This window comes from Schistocerca gregaria, chromosome 8, assembly GCF_023897955.1.
Source record: "Schistocerca gregaria isolate iqSchGreg1 chromosome 8, iqSchGreg1.2, whole genome shotgun sequence".
NCBI classification, from domain to species: Eukaryota; Metazoa; Arthropoda; class Insecta; order Orthoptera; family Acrididae; genus Schistocerca; species Schistocerca gregaria.
Window position 1 is genome coordinate 292,726,134 of NC_064927.1, and position 17,808 is coordinate 292,743,941.

Genomic DNA, 17,808 nt, shown 5'->3' on the forward strand with positions numbered 1-17,808 from the left:
GCCCACCAAACCAGTGAGCAGTAGAGGATCCATTCTGAAAACTTTCTAATCACATTGTGTTTCAGTAACTGATTTTCAGCAGAAATTTATCGAGGAGATCCTAGGAAATCACCACCAACTGCAAACAGAGGGCCATCATTGAAGGAGATCGGGTGATTGTGGTAATCTCTTACCCCTAACCGAATGCCACTTTATCTCGCTAATCAAGGAATATCAAAAGAAGATCGACCACAGAAGGTGTATTGTACGAGCTAAACATGACAAGCGAAGTGACACTAGATACAGTTGTAGAAAATTTAATGCATGTTTTTGATTGAATTTTTGCTTCGAAAGATAAAGTGTCCCAATACGGGGTAGTTTTGGTTTTGTCTCATACCGCTAACACCATTAAAAGAATTAAACACTATTTTTATACTTATGTTAAAAATGGGATTCTATAATTAGATTTATTTGGGTTTTAGCTTTTTACATTTTAGATCTTTCTTTTGTGGTTTATTTTTAGAAAACTCCAAAAACGGTCTCCAATATGGGGGTGGCGCCTATTATGGGGTACCACCTTTTCTTACAATTTTCAGTTAAAAACATGACAATAAATCAGTATTACTAGAAACAGTTTAATGCACTGTTTTAAGTTCTTCAGTCACAAAAGAAAACACTTAAATAAAAATTATATTCTTACTTTATATCAACTTAAGTAAATGAAAGAACAACTAAAATTATCACATAGGGTCTCATATTCCTTTATTTGCATTTCAAGCACATTACACAGGATTACCCACACAGCTTTTGGGAGTCCATTTCAGGCATTTTTGACGACGGATCCACTTTTCACCTGACAGGTCATCTGAAAACAATCCTGCATAATACATACAGTCAGCATCAGCTTCATCTTAGCTTTCATGTCCCCAGTCATCATCCTCTGGCAGAGAACAAAATTCTGAATCTTCTGAAGGAGATGAAGTTGGAAGATCTAGAGATTTTCTTCTTCTTTTCCCATTTGTTTAACAGAGCTAGTTCACGCTCTCTGTGCATAGGAATATTTCTTCGTAATCTTCTAGGACCCTTTACCCTGAGTAGGGCTTGCAGTGTTTTGATTATCAACTACGACGATCTTCTTCGTTTGACTACTTGCCAGCTATTGTTTATGCGGCGATGAAGTTATGGTCTTCACCGAACCTGGTCTAGAATTTCTTTGGGGACGAGCACTAGAAATAGATGGCAAAAGACTCAAATCTGCAGATAGCAGCAACCAACTTAACGCATGAATTTGTGATTTCGAAGAGGGTGAATTTTGTTCAGAACAACATGCAATGCAGTGGCATTAGGTTGTATGGCAGGAAACACACGTCTGCAGCACTCACAGTATCCCTTGTTGAAACTTGTAATATTTCTGAATTAGTCAGCCATCATATTAGGCTCCAAGAAGCTGTTCCCAGAGCAGTGGTGATGCAAGATGTATATAGATGACGAAATGTGGTGTGAGGTACCTGTGACAGATGTTAGATTCGGTACCATTCCCGTGAGAAAGACCGCCTGCATAATGTTACTACTCTCTGATTGGCTGCTGTGTTCGGAGCAAGGGCGGCAAAACGTTAAAGTATAGTTATTATTATTAGTTAAACTACACATTGGAAGACTTCACTTTTTAATATAAATATCTCTTAACAGCTGAATATCAATCAGTCATTTTAGAATTATTAAAAACAACTTAAATAAAAAACAAAAGACTGACGAAATTGCAGACGAAGGACTTCGGAAGCGTTCGGGTCACTCCTTTTCTGATATGGCGCGCCAAGTGTTTCGCGCTGTTCGTCACTCTGGATTGGGCAGTCGAGAAGAACAGATATGCTGTCTGTCGTATGATGTGTTTCCAATTTTTATTTAAGTTCCTGATCGTCACTCTTGATTAGGCAGTCGAGTTGTGCAGTCATGTTGTCTGTGGCAGGATACGTGCTGTTTTCTGCGCTGGGCACATCAACTTGAAGACAGCGGGTTAGTGAACTATAACAGAACCTTCGTATTTCACACAGTGCAGTGGAAACAACTAGGCGCCTCACGTGTACTGCATGCACAGAACAAATGTGCTCAGTGACACGTCATCTGCAGTGATGCAGAGGAGGTAAAGGAGAATGATCGTTATTAACACCAACAATCAATTCATTCTTCCTTTCTTGCTGCAAACTATAGGCCTATCATCAGTTATTTGAAGTTCATTGACAGATGACTTGATCTTGGAGCTCGGTAAGTGCTTCGTTTGCAGAGTGTACAGCAAAGTCATGGATTTTCAACAATTTTCGGTTGAGCGGATAGATTCCTCTTTTTATAAAACATTTAACTCCACTTCAACAGTTGCAGCACGGAGATATGCATTGGCAAATAATTTTCCCATCTGGAGTACTGCAACTGTGCGAGGGAAATTGTTTTTTATCGCGACTCATTTTCCTGGTAGTAGAAAGTCTTGTGCGATTTCATAAATGTCAGTCTAGAGGTTGCATCTTATGAGAAATGTGAGGCGAAAGGCATGCAACTGAAACCTATTTTCACTTCCCAGCTCAAAGACATGCATGTTTCTAGTGTGGGAGTAATGTCCATCAAATATGAGGACAACAGGGTCTAATTTAGTCTGTTTTACCACTGCGATAAAACGTCTAAACCACTGTGTGAAAATATCTGCCTTCGTCCACCCTGCAGTACGATGGACATGGGTTCACCCTGCTGGAGTTCCATCCATGAACTCTGCTTCACATTTTCCGTGAAAATACAATTAAAGGTGGACTATAATGTCCAGAAGCATTGATAAAGGCTACAACAGTAGTGAAGCAGCCACGCTCTGCAGATGTCAACGACACTTCTGCTCTTCTTCCTTTTACGGCAATAACTTCAGTGCTTTCGTTTTGCATTACACTGATCCCTGTTTCATCGTAGTTATATAGCCGATTAAGATTGAAATTAATTTTCTGCATTTCCGGTTCCAATGTATTTGAAAATATAGTCATCCTCAGAAGAGGATTACCCTGTGGCGTTCAAACACAGTGTTGATGAATGGCGTTTTATAAATCCCTGCAACCACTTTTAACGGTAGATTCAGTTTCTTCATTGAACTTATTCGCGATACTATTTGACACGGCTATGCGGTAAGCCAATCGTCTTAAATCAGTGCTGGTCACTCCAAAAAATCTCTCCTCCATTAACGGGGAGTTCCTCAACAAGTCAGATTTAAGTCCGGTCGAGATGTCAACTTTCTTCCTAAGATTGAAGCAATATCGTCGCTGTCATATTTTCGCCATTGCTTTACATACCTTTCTAACGTTGTGCTACACAGAACTGTCTAGCTGCTTTTAAGTGGCCCATTTCTTTCCCTCCGCTCATATAGTCACTATCCCAAACCTTACTTTTCTGTAGCGAAGCCACGTAATAATATATTATCTTCTTCATTTCAAAAATGTCATAGAGAATGTATTCGATCACAAAAATAAATTTGCAAATAAGCTCCATGTATGGGCTACCCCATATGACATATCACTAACTACCCCCTGTTAAGCTCCCCGCCATCTTCACTTTCCTTCGTAACCATATGCTATATGGGTGCACGTAATTGAATAAATACTGAAAGGACATTTACATACCATTAAAACGAAATAAATAAAGCACTTGATGAAGCCAAAATCCACAACTTCCAGCTACGATGTAGCCTGATTTCCATAACACTTCAAAAAATTTTCAGATGGTAGATACAAACAAACGCATTCAGCCACAACGAACTAGAGTTCACCAACTGCTTCCGGTCCTAAAATAGCGTAGTGGCGCATACAGAACAAGTTCCGATACTTGTCAGTAGTCGTCAGGTGCCAAAAGAAATAATAACTAGGTACTCTTTATTAGCTGGTATCGTCATACTACTATAATTGAAATTTTATTAACGTAATAAACTCCTTAAAAAACTAGATATTTCTCCATAAAGATAAGAAAAATTTAAAGCGATAATACAGCATTTCAGGTCGTAGATATAACCACCACCTGAAAATTACGTGCATATCGAAAGCAGCAGCTGAGACTAGGTGTTAAGCGTCTAGGTACATCAGCAAACACACACTTCTTGATACCAAAATGTTTGCCAATTTGAGGACAATTGTTCTTGAATTCTATGACTGAAATAAGTTCCTTAGGGAAAATACACCTGTTTGCTGAAGAGTTTGCGAAAAAGTAAGAGCTGAACGTAGAACTAAATGTTGCACGTTTCGACGTACACTCCATGAAACAGACGTACCGTCCATGAAACAGTAGGACGTCACAGTACCCGTTTCTACGCCAGACGATGCATGCAGATGATCTTATGGTAGAGAGATGCAATAGTTTTTTTTGTCAGCAAGTATTACCGAATGAAAAACATTAATCATAAACATCATGAAAATGCAATGCATATAAGAATGAACAGACTTATTTTCCTTCTCTGTCTTCGCACTCTCGTCTGTGTCATATAGTTTCATTGATGCGACATGTAAATGATACTATGGTAAATAAAAATACTTAACATCTATGTTGTTGTTGTTGTCTTCAGTCCTGAGACTGGTTTGATGCAGCTCTCCATGCTACTCTATCCTGTGCAAGCTGCTTCATCTCCCAGTACCTACTGCAACCTACATCCTTCTGAATCTGCTTAGTGTACTCATCTCTCGGTCTCCCTCTACGATTTTTACCCTCCACGCTGCCCTCCAATGCTAAATTTGTGATCCCTTGATGCCTCAAAACATGTCCTACCAACCGATCCCTTCTTCTAGTCAAGTTGTGCCACAAACTTCTCTTCTCCCCAATCCTAATCAATACCTCCTCATTAGTTACGTGATCTATCCACCTTATCTTCAGTATTCTTCTGTAGCACCACATTTCGAAAGCTTCTATTCTCTTCTTGCCCAAACTAGTTATCGTCCATGTTTCACTTCCATACATGGCTACACTCCAAACAAATACTTTCAGAAACGACTTCCTGATACATAAATCTATATTCGATGTTAACAAATTTCTCTTCTTCAGAAACGCTTTCCTTGGCATTGCCAGTCTACATTTTATATCCTCTCTACTTCGACCATCATCAGTTATTTTACTTCCTAAATAGCAAAACTCCTTTACTACTTTAAGTGTCTCATTTCCTAATCTAATTCCCTCAGCATCACCCGATTTAATTTGACTACATTCCATTATCCTCGTTTTGCTTTTGTTAATGTTCATCTTATATCCTCCTTTCAAGACACTGTCCATTCCGTTCAACTGCTCTTCCAAGTCCTTTGCCGTCTCTGACAGAATTACAATGTCATCGGCGAACCTCAAAGTTTTTACTTCGTCTCCATGAATTTTAATACCTACTCCAAATTTTTCTTTTGTTTCCTTTACTGCTTGCTCAATATACAGATTGAATAACATCGTGGAGAGGCTACAACTCTGTCTCACTCCTTTCCCAACCACTGCTTCCCTTTCATGCCCCTCGGCTCTTATTACTGCCATCTGGTTTCTGTACAAATTATAAATAGCCTTTCGCTCCCTGTATTTTACCCCTGCCACCTTTAGAATTTGAAAAAGAGTATTCCAGTCAACATTGTCAAAAGCTTTCTCTAAGTCTACAAATGCTAGAAACGTAGGTTTGCCTTTTCTTAATCTTTCTTCTAAGATAAGTCGTAAGGCCAGTATTGCCTCACGTGTTCCAACATTTCGACGGAGTCCAAACTGATCCTCCACGAGGTCTGCATCTACCAGTTTTTCCATTCGTCTGTAAAGAATTCGCGTTAGTATTTTGCAGCCGTGGCTTATTAAACTGATAGTTCGGTAATTTTCACATCTGTCAGCACCTGCTTTCTTTGGGATTGGAATTATTATATTCTTCTTGAAGTCTGAGGGTATTTCGCCTGTCTCATACATCTTGCTCACCAGCTGGTAGAGTTTTGTCATGACTGGCTCTCCCAAGGCCGTCAGTAGTTCTAATGGAATGTGGTCTACTCCGGGGGCCTTGTTTCGACTCAGGTCTTTCAGTGCTCTGTCAAACTCTTCACGCAGTGTCGTATCTCCCATTTCGTCTTCATCTACATCCTCTTCTATTTCCATAATATTGTCCTCAAGTACATCGCCCTTGTATAAGCCTTCTATATACTCCTTCCACCTTTCTGCCTTCCCTTCTTTGCTTAGAACTGGGCTGCCATCTGAGCTCTTGATATTCACACACGTGGTTCTCTTCTCTCCAAAGGTCTCTTTAATTTTCCTGTAGGCAGTATCTATCTTACCCCTAGTGAGATAAGCTTCTACATCCTTACATTTGTCCTCTAGCCATCCCTGTTTAGCCATTTTGCACTTCCTGTCGATCTCATTTTTGAGACGTTTGTATTCCTTTTTGCCTGCTTCATTTACTGAATTTTTATATTTTCTCCTTTCATCAATTAAATTCAATATTTCTTCTGTTACCCAAGGATTTCTAGCAGCCCTCGTCTTTGTACCTACTTTATCCTCTGCTGCCTTCACTACTACATCCCTCAGAGCTACCCATTCTTCTTCTACTGTATTTCTTTCCCCTATTCCTGTCAATTGTTCCCTTATGCTCTCTCTGAAACTCTGTATAACCTCTGGTTCTTTCAGTTTATCCAGGTCCCATCTCCTTAATTTCTCACATTTTTGCAGTTTCTTCAGTTTTAATCTACAGATCATAACCAATAGATTGTGGTCAGAGTCCACATCTGCCCCTGGAAATGTCTTACAACTTAAAACCTGGTTCCTAAACCTCTGTCTTACCATTATATAATCTATCTGATACCTTTTAGTATCTCCAGGGTTCTTCCACGTATACAACCTTCTTTCATGATTCTTAAACCAAGTGTTACCTATGATTAAGTTGTGCTCTGTGCAAAATTCTACTAGGCGGCTTCCTCTTTCATTTCTTAGCCCCAATCCATATTCACCTACTATGTTTCCTTCTCTCCCTTTTCCTACACTCGAATTCCAGTCACCCATTACTATTAAATTTTCGTCTCCCTTCACTATCTGAATAATTTCTTTTATTTCATCGTACATTTCTTCAATTTCTTCATCATCTGCAGAGCTAGTTGGCATATAAACTTGTACTACTGTAGTAGGTGTGGGCTTCGTATCTATCTTGGCCAGAATAATGCGTTCACTACGCTGTTTGTAGTAGCTCACCAGCATTCCTATTTTCCTATTCATTATTAAACCTACTCCTGCATTACCCCTATTTGATTTTGTGTTTATAACCCTGTAGTCACCTGACCAGATGTCTTGTTCCTCCTGCCACCGAACCTCACTAATTCCCACTATATCTAACTTTAACCTATCCATTTCCCTTTTTAAATTTTCTAACCTACCTGCCCGATTAAGGGATCTGACATTCCACGCTCCGATCCGTAGAATGCCAGTTTTCTTTCTCCTGATAACGACATCCTCCTGAGTAGTCCCCGCCCGGAGATCCGAATGGGGGACTATTTTACCTCCGGAATATTCTACCCAAGAGGATGCCATCATCATTTAATCATACAGTAAAGCTGCATGTCCTCGGGAAAAATTACGGCTGTAGTTTCCCCTTGCTTTCAGCCGTTCGCAGTACCAGCACAGCAAGGCCGTTTTGGTTAATGTTGCAAGGCCAGATCAGTCAATCATCCAGACTGTTGCCCCTGCAACTACTGAAAAGGCTGCTGCCCCTCTTCAGGAACCACACGTTTGTCTGGCCTCTCAACAGATACCCCTCCGTTGTGGTTGCACCTACGGTACGGCCATCTGTGTCGCTGAGGCACGCAAGCCTCCCCACCAACGGCAAGGTCCATGGTTCATGGGGGGGGTTAACATCTATACATATTATAAATTACCGTCCCTTGTCACGTTCCTCTGCCTGTTTCTGATGGGTGATTTCAAGAACTACCGTAGTGATTTTGATGCGGTTTTCATTAATAAACAGATTGCTTCACGAAGATTTGGGTGCATAATTCATTCTTTATAACAGCGATGATTGCGTAATATACGTACTGTTACATGTCCCGTATTTAATTGGGGTCATATCTCGGGTCCTGTTGATCACAGAAATAGGGGTCAAACGTTTTCATTAACTCTTGACTTAACGACCATTTGTATACACATCGGAAGAACGGGTGTAGTGTAACTATCCTACAGCACGCGATCAAGCGCGGGATTAGCCGAGTGGTCTAGGGCGCTGCAGTCATGGACTGTGAGGTTAATCCCGGCGGAGGTTAGAGCCCTCCCTAGGGCATGGGTATGTGTGTTTGTCCTCAGGATAATTTAGGTTAAGTAGTGTGTAAGCTTAGGACTGATGACATTAGTAGTTAAGTCCCATAAGATTTCACACACATTTGAACAGTTGAACACACGATCAAAATTTAAGAATTACACACTTCATCCAGCTCAGGAAAATTGAGCAAATCGGTTGGTTCTTCTTCATTATAAGTGGTCTAGGATGAACGTTAGGCGGCTTATAAAAGCATTATTTCTTGAAGGGTGGTCCCTGAGAAATCCAAGAAAAACCAAGATTTTTGGCCACCAAAAGTAGCAACTGTGGGAATGAGCACCTCTGTATTTTCTGTTCATGGAAAATCGCCGAAATTTTTACAATATTTTCTTAAAACTTTTTTCGAGGAAACTTGAAATGTTTTTGGACTTTATTATCAGTTTCCGAGGTTCGGAGGTTCAAAAGTTAGCGTACTTACGCGAGTAAGATATGCACGTAATACCTGGTCTGGTGCGTAAGTGTAGCTTTAGCTGAAGTGGTGAATTTAATGAACGCTGTCTAGGGTCATCGCAAGGGTCCAGAGGTCAGTAAACTCTGTTTTTAGTCAGCATTTTTTTATAAATAAAATTTTATGACGCGATATCTCTGTGTAATGAGCAATTCACGCCTATACAAATACACAAAGTTGTACTACAGTGACACAAAATTGGCTAAAAAGGATCTTAAAATGCCTGAAAAGAACTCAGAGTTACTGCAAAAAATGATGTAAAACTAGAAAGACTGCAAACTGAGTAAAATATCTCTAATAACATTTTTACTCTTTTAAGGTACAAATCATTAGCAGGGCGTTATCGATTAACTGTGATCAACGAAAAGCAAACGATGTCGAAGTATGTGTCCTCAGAGGGATAGTGTCCTGAGAGTCAAAGTATATAAATAAACTGAGAAAACTTTACTAATCTGTACAATTCGTTTTATATAAGAAATACAACCTGCTCTAGCAGGGATGAAAGGAACATATTCGTCTTTTTTGTCAGCTGGTACATATTATGAAGTCGCCCAGCTACTGATACTTAGTGCTACTCGTGCAAAGCTACAGCAGGTTGCTAGCCTACTACGGATATAATTGTGCATTAATTCTAGGTCAATAGAAATATTAACAACACGTCTGCTATAATTATGAATTAAATTTATGATGGTTTTATTGTTTTTTGCATAATAGTATACTATAGTACATAATGGTTAATATCAAATTATCATAAAAAATAAACTACAGTGTTCATTTACAATATGAGGAAAGTAACCTTACGACAATGGAGTTTCATCTGACGTGAACACTGAAGAATGTAGGTTTTGCGTGAAGTGAGTAATTCCTAAACTGACACAGATTTTATTGTCTTACACTCAGACTAAACGTACAAGGTGGTCACAAACAGTCTGAAAAGCTAGCAAGGGTGTTGCAGGATAAGTTGTACTGAGATACAGCTGTTAAAAAAATTCCATACGTTGCACCGTTTCCGAGTTGTTTAGCACTGAATTTAGCCCATCAGCCGTTGCAAGCGAAGATTCAAGTAGCCAGCCAGAGAGCGTTGCCAAACGTGTTCCTCCTTCGGTTTCTTCAAACCGAACAAACTTAGCCTTGCCTCATTTAGCTTACGTTCATCACTTCCAAAAAAGGCACATTTTAATTGGTGATGAGCATTTCAAAAAGTCGTCACTCAAGTACCCACAAATGTCTGTGCATTTCCACATTTTAGCGCGTCCAAGTGCTTGAGTTTGCTCACGCATCGAGGAAATTGATAAAGTTCAATGGTAAGAAACTCGGTAACGGCACAACATATCTAATTAGTTCCCTAACAGTTATTTCCCAACACAACCACCCCTGCAGCACCCTTACAAGCTTTTCAAACTATTTCTGAACAACCTGTATGTCTGGATACCAAGAAAGGTATTCTAAGAAAATAACAAAGCAATGGCTTTTCTCTTATTTCCTTTCACATCGTAATATAGTCCAGCAATTGTCATCTTTTACGAGTTCACTAGGCAGCTGTTGGCTCGCCTCGTGTTAAGGACGCCCTGCATTCTGTATCTCTGTGGTTTCAGGTACGACGCCTTCAGTAGTGTGCGTATCCTGGCCGCGGCCCCACTTCAGCGGCGCCCGCTGAAACACCGTGACATAAGGAGGAAAAATAAAAACATCAGCAATAAAACGAAACGGGAGAGAAATAACGATGAACAGATTGTTCAGCGTCTGTTTCACACCATTAATCATTGACACATTTGCTACTTTAATACAAAAACATTCTGCTACGACAACATCGATGTTTCTGTAACCGAACGTCAGTTTCTTTTCACAAGTATAAGTCACAGATTCATAGTTTTTGCTCTATACGCTTTAATGCACTGTGAAACAACAGGCCTGAATCTCAACTGGAATGTCATAGATATTTTCCTTAAATAATATGTTAGATTTAATTAAATAAAACCGAGTTAAACTGTGTAAATCTTTACTGGTAAAGAAACTCTCACATAGTCTATTTCACGGCAACACTTGAGGTCCATAGAGATGGAAAAACCAAAATTTAATAGACGATCTCACACAAACTCGTCATGGACAAAGCTCGTTACCAATATGTCCTTATATTATAAAACATCCAACAAGGCAGACAAGTGTTTTTGCAGTTCTTAGTCATGCAAGAACAGGTTTTATTAATGGAACTAAGTTCGTTCATGCGTGTCTACCGTAGGAATAACCACTTCGGCATGTTTTATAATTACATTCATTAGAATAATGCGACATGATTTTTGACAATTGACTATCACTGTCAGACATGTTTGGATAGGCAAAGTGAAGATTTCATTCAGCTTATGAAACACTGATTTCCACCTGCTGTTGGCTGTTCTTACGTTGAGAAAGCAACAGGAATCTTATACGGCACAGATTGTAGCATGTAATTTTAGGTACAACTGTGTTCTTGTTTCATCATTATGTATACAGTTACTTGGAAGTTTTTATAGATTCTATAATAATTCATTACCTCCGCCCTTTGCATGTAATGGCTTTCTTATGGTGACCACTGACTGCTTGAAACCAGTTGCAGCATAATGAAATTCTTTTGTGATTATCACCATAACAAAATAAAAGATCTGTGAAGGTCTTTGTAAGAGACTGAATCAATACCTTGATTCCACAGAAAATCAGTAGTTCGAATAAGAGCGTAACTGCTGTCCACGTAGTTTTTAGAGGTTTCTGGCTGTATAGTTTCTTTAATAATATGAAAAATAGTACTTAGTTAACGTTTCTTCAGAATACTTTACACGTGGAAATGAAATAGACCTGTTCTTTTTCAAAGGACGTGATATTCGCCGTTGAACGTAGAAGTTACGTGTTACACAACTGCAATTTCGGTCCTAAGTACATTATCAAGTGTTAGTGCAAAAGATTTTACATCAACACATTTCAAACTTTAAAATCTCCCGAGATGTGTACATGTCAATGTCAGAAATGAGCTCGTTCACTGTAACTATATACACTATTTGACCAAAAGTATCCGGACACCCACAAAAACATACGTTTTTCATATTAGGTGCATTGTGCTGCCACCTTCTGTCAGGTACTCCATATCAGCGACCTCATTAGTCGTTAGACATCGCGAGTGAGCAGAATCGGGCGCTCCGCCGAACTCACGGGCTTCGAACGTGGTCAGGTGATTGGGTGTCACTTGTGTCATACGTCTGTACTCGAGATTTCCACACTCCTAGACATCCCTAGGTCCACAGTTTCCGATGTGATAGTGAAGTGGAAACGTGGGACACGTACAGCACACAACCCTACAGGCCGGACTCCTCTGTTGATTGATAGAGATCGCCGACAGTTGAAGAGGTTCGTAATGTGTAATAGGCACACATCAATTCAGACTATCACACAGGAATCACAAACTGCATCAGGATCCACTGCAAGTACTATGACAGTTAGGCAGGAAGTGAGAAAATTTTGATTTCATGGTCGAGCTGCTGCTGAGAAGCCACACATCACGCCGGTAAACGTCAAATGATGCCTCGCTTGGTGTAAGGAGCGTAAACATTGGACGATTGAACAGTGGAAAAACATTGTCGTGGAGTGACGAATCGCGGCACACAATGTGGCGACGATCCGATGGCAGGGAGGCGGCGGTGTTCTGGTGTGGTCGTGTTTTTCATGGAGGGGACATGAACCCCTTGTTGTTTTGCGTGGCATTATCACAACACAGGCCTACATTGATGTTTTAAGCACCTTCTTGCTTCCCACTGTTGAAGAGCAATTCGGGGATGACGATTGCATCTTTCAACACGATCGAGCACCTGTTGATAATGCACGGCCTGTGGCGGAGTGGTTACACGACAGTAACACCCCCGTAATGGACTGGCCTGCACAGTGTCCTAACCTGAATCTTATAGGACACCGTTGGGATGTTTTGGAAAGCTGACTTCGTGTCAGGCCTCATCCACCCACATCGATACCTCTCCTCAGTGTAGCACTCCGTGAATAACGGGCTACCATTCCCCAAGAATCCTTCCAGCACCTGATTGGACGTATGCCTGCTAGAGTGGAAGCTATCATCAAGGTTAAGGGTGGGCCAACAAAATTCCAGCATTACCGATGGAGGGAGCCACGAACTTGTAAGTCATTTCCAAGCCTGGTGTCCGGATACTTTTGATCACGTAGTGTAACAGCATTAAACGAGCGCCAAGCTTAGTACATATTGCAATGATGTAAATTACATGAACTATTGCCAACGGTAACATCCTTAACACGCAACGTTGTAAACTAAGTAATGTGTACAGTCAACGGCGAATATGATGTCTTTCAAACAATTCTACGTGACTGTCAACCCTGACCATGAGAAGTTAATCAGTATAGACTTGTGTTAAGAGTGTCTCACCGTGATGCGAGTGGTGCACGACGGGGTGGAAGCCGGACTTGTCTGCGTGGTACTTGACGGTGCGCACGCTGCCGTCCGCCTCCTTGAGCGAGTACTCGCCCGTCACCACGTCTCCGTCGCGGTGCTCCTTCTGGGAGTGGTGGTCCCCTGTGTGACCGTCAGACACCCCGTACTCGAACTCGTACTTCGGGTACGCCTGTGAGAGAACATTGAAGCTGGTCAAAGTAACAACAAGAATCAGTGTTAGGATAATACCTCCTATAGGTTAGAAATCAATTACTCATTAACATTGTTCAGAAGCTTGGCAGTAAAATGATAGAGGCAATATGTGCTGTGACTGTGATTGCGCTTACTCCATATGTTTCGGGCTTTGAAGAATCGCTATACTAACAAGGAAACCTCCCCATCGCACCCCCCTCAAATTTAGTTATATGTTGGCACAGTGGATAGGCCTTGAAAAACTGAACACAGATCAATCGAGAAAACAGGAAGAAGTTGTGTGGAACTATGAAAAAAATAAGCAAAATATGAAAATTAAGTAGTCCATGCGCAAGATAGGCAACATCAAGAAGAGTGTGAGCTCAGGAGCACCGAGGTCCCGTGGTTATCGTGAGCAGCTGCGGACTAAAAGGTCCTTTGTTCAAGTCTTTCCTCGAGTGAAAATTTTAATTTTTTATTTTCAGGCAATAATCTGTCCGTCCGTCCGTCCGATGCGAGGTAACTGCGCCGTAGTATGGGGACGCTACACCTAAACGGAAAAATTTGAAAACGTTACAAACATGTGTTTTGACAGAGCAGAGGGAAAACTATGCGACTGTGAAACTGTTGCATTAATTTGTTGCAGTTTGTGAGAAACTCTTATGTTTTCATCACTTTTTTGGGAGTGATTATCGCATCCACAAGAAAATCAAAATCGGGCAAGGTAGAAGAATCTTTTTACCCATTCGCCAAGTGTACAAGTTAGGTGGGTCGACAACATATTCCTGTCATGTGACGCACATGCCGTCACCAGTGTCGTATAGAATATATCAGATGTGTTTTCCTGTGGAGGAATCGGTTGACCTATGACCTTGCGATCAAAAGTTTTCGGTTCCCATTGGAGAGGCACGTCCTTTCGTCTACTAAAAGCACGGTTTTGCGGTTCGGTCGCAAAACACAGACACTAAACTTATTACAGTGAACAGAGACGTCAATGAACAAAGGACAGATCATAACGTAGCGAAAATACGGAAAGCAAACTTTTCACTCGAAGGAAGACTTGAACCAAGGAGCTCTCGCTATGCAGCCGCTCACGCTGACCACGGGACCACGGCACTCGTGAGCTCACACCATCATTGATGTTGCCTATCTTGCGCATGGACTACTAAGTTTGTATATTTTGCTTATTTTTTTCATAGTTCCACACAACGTGTTCCTGTTTTCTCGATTGATCTGTGTTCAGTTTTTCAACGCGTAGCCACTGTGCCAACTTATAGCTAAATCTGAGGGGGTCGCGATGGGGAGGTTCCTTTGTAAGTATCCTTTAGCGGACTACGTATATCCTTTGATCCACAGAAACGTAAAAAGTTAAATTTCTTATGTGTAGTTTCATTCGGAATCTTTCTCACGACATATTTGCGCAAATATTTATTCACATGTGAAAGCCACTTAAACAAAATTATTTTTTCATTAGTTTCAGTTGTGATCATAAAACAACACAATCGGTGGTGTTGACGTACGGCAGTAAGAGGGACTCACCAGGCAGAACTGTGTACCGCTGTTGTTGCCCGCCTTTCTTACAGTTTATATGCGTCGGACATTTAGCACTGATTTTCGTTTTAGTGTACGTATAGTGGCAGCTGTTTTGCCGTTGTAGTGTTCACCGTGGATAACAAAAAAAGCAGCAATAGTCACACCAGAATGAATCTTCCATTCTGGAGCGAAGTGTCTATACTCTTTTAACCCTCCTTCGCAAATTAAAATTGTCTGCTGTACAACGACTTGACCCAGAAATTGCTTTTTCCCGGCTGAGCTATCCGTATACGATTCGCAAATAGGGGGACCGTAATTTCTTTGGACAAAAGCGGGAGTTTCATACCTGTTCTTGGCCAAACAGTAGAACAACTTATAATCTATCGTTAAAAATGAGAAAATCGAATACAGAACAATTACAGTGCTTCATCTATACACGTATCAGAGGGTACCGATGGAAAAAAAGTCAATTTAGATTGTTAGTTTGTAAAATAGATAGTCAGAATATTTTTAACCGGTTTGGAAATGTTTGAAAATAATCCTTTGAAAACCGGGACAAATTAATAATTTCTTTCAAAGTCAAGACAGATTTTTGAGGCTCAAAAATGGATCCTGATTATTGGGGGCGTTTGGTCACCCGATTCACGAGAGATATCACAACTCCAGTTTTACCAATACCTCACTACTGCTTTCCGAACTTCCCAGAATCTCTACAGAACACCAAATGGAATTAGCATTCCTAGAATGAAGTATCTTTTTCTTTCTTCTGCTTCTCCAGTGGCTTTGGGTTTTGACAGTATTAGTTGGTGGCCTGATCTTCTGCCTGACGTAGTTCGTGTGCGCCATCTGTGTGGGTCGATAGAATATCTCTTCCAGAATGCTTCGGTAGCTCAATTGGTAGAGCACTTCCCCGCGAAAGGCAAATGTCCCGAGTTCGAGTCTCGGTCGGGCACACAGTTTTAATCTGCCAGGAAGTTTCATATCAGCGCACACTCCGCTGCAGAGTGAAAATCTCATTCTGGAAACATCCCCCAGGTTGTGGCTAAGCCATGTCTCCGCAGTATCCTTTCTTTCAGGAGTGCTAGTTCTGCAAGGTTCGCAGGAGAGCTTCTGTAAAGTTTGGAAGGTAGGAGACGAGGTACTGGCAGAAGTACAGCTGTGAGTACCGCTCGTGAGCCGTGCTTCGGTAGCTCAGTTGGTAGAGCACTTGCCCGCGAAAGGCAAAGGTCCCGAGTTCGAGTCTCGGTCGGGCACACAGTTTTAATCTGCCAGGAAGTTTCAGAATATCTCTTGTTCAAGTATGAGAAGTTTTCAAAATACTTTCGTAGAGAGTATCTGAGGCGGGATGGTGGTACCAGCCCAGCATTTACCTAGTTGGATGTGGGAAACTGCCTGAAAACTATATCAACGGTGGCCCACTCATCAGCCCTCATCGTTATTCCTAGAGACGGATCCGGTCCGAGGCAGGTTAGGCTCCTCAGCCTTAGCGATATATGTTCCCGGAATCAAGTTTCTACTCTGCAGGGCGATGTGCTCTGAACTTACTTTTCCAGGAAGAGAAAACCGTGTGCCGGACTAGGACCTTAACTGCCCTTTCTGTCCAATGCTCATCCGGCAGTGAGGATGGACTTGCAACATTTCACCACAAAGTTTTAATCTAGAATCAAATTTATATAAACCGTCATACGTTGCACTAGTATTAACCACTGTGAGGAAAATGACCTATTCATTTTGAAAGAATCCTATCTTGAACTGCCTCGTGATCTAAGTAGTGCAAGTTCTGTAATGACCACGATAAGGAGAAACTTTTATGAGTGGAATCTGAAGGAAAATGAGTCACGGCGCAGTAGGTCCTGTTAGCTCAACATGATTATAAGTTGTTCAATGGAAAGTTCAACCAAACATTCGGGCGCGTCTACAGTCATTCTGGTTTAGCTCCACATTACTTCAAGAGAATTGCACTATGGGTTCTTTAACGAAACCTATTTCCTTTTACATTCTTGATCGTTTCTAGTAACCTACACGTTGACAAAACAATAAAACATTTCTGTTGTAGTGGAAGGAAGGGAGATTACAGCTTATGGTCCCGTCGACGATAAGGTAATCAGACACAAAGTACAAACTCGCATGAGACAACGTGTGAGGGAGGAAACTAGACTTATTCATTTGAAAAGGAAGCAGCTCGGCATTTACCTTAAACGATTTAGGTGAACAACGGTCATACTAAATTTGCAATTAAAACAGGAAACAAAATTATCAAGAATGACATTTTAATTAACCAAGGAGTTAAACAAGGTTGCAGTCTGTCTTCATTTTTATTCAGTTTACATATAAATGACACGATTAGAAATGGAATGAAGAAACAAAAAAGAAAAGGCCAAAAACTAAATAAGGACCATTATACAAAAACATTAATATACACTGCAACTCTAATAACCACTTCTGGAGGAGAATTATAATGAGATATTTAAATCAAACAAAATTGGTCAAAATTATAGTTTATAAACATCAGTAGAAAAGACAACAGTAATAGCATTCCAAAGAAAATAAGAGGTGCTGTCAAAAAGAATGATAGAAAATAAAGCAGTGAAATGCCTAAGTCATTTTGACAACCTGAGCTGCGACATTTCTTTTTATTATGGTAAACACATAAAGAATAGAACACCAAAACTTCGGGATATCTGTGGAACAAAAAAAGAACATTAAACAAAGTAGTAACTAATGAAAATCAACTGAAACTCTATAATACACTACCTGTTCCAGTGCTACTATATGAATCAGGGGCATGGACCGCAGACAAGATAGACATAAATCGAATAGTGACGTCAGACATGAATTTCCTCAGATCAGTTAAAGAATGTAAACCAAATATTTGGAATAACAGAAAAAGGAGGCACATATAAGCAGAAAAGCAAGCAAGATGTA

General features: G+C 40.7%; 1 protein-coding gene across 3 annotated transcripts in view; it reads right to left on the reverse strand.

The window, feature by feature from the left end:
• Nucleotides 1–17,808, reverse strand: part of LOC126285399 (cuticle protein 19-like) — a 98,640-nt gene that overhangs the window by 54,776 nt on the left and 26,056 nt on the right. The gene's annotated exons all lie outside the window — the stretch shown is intronic.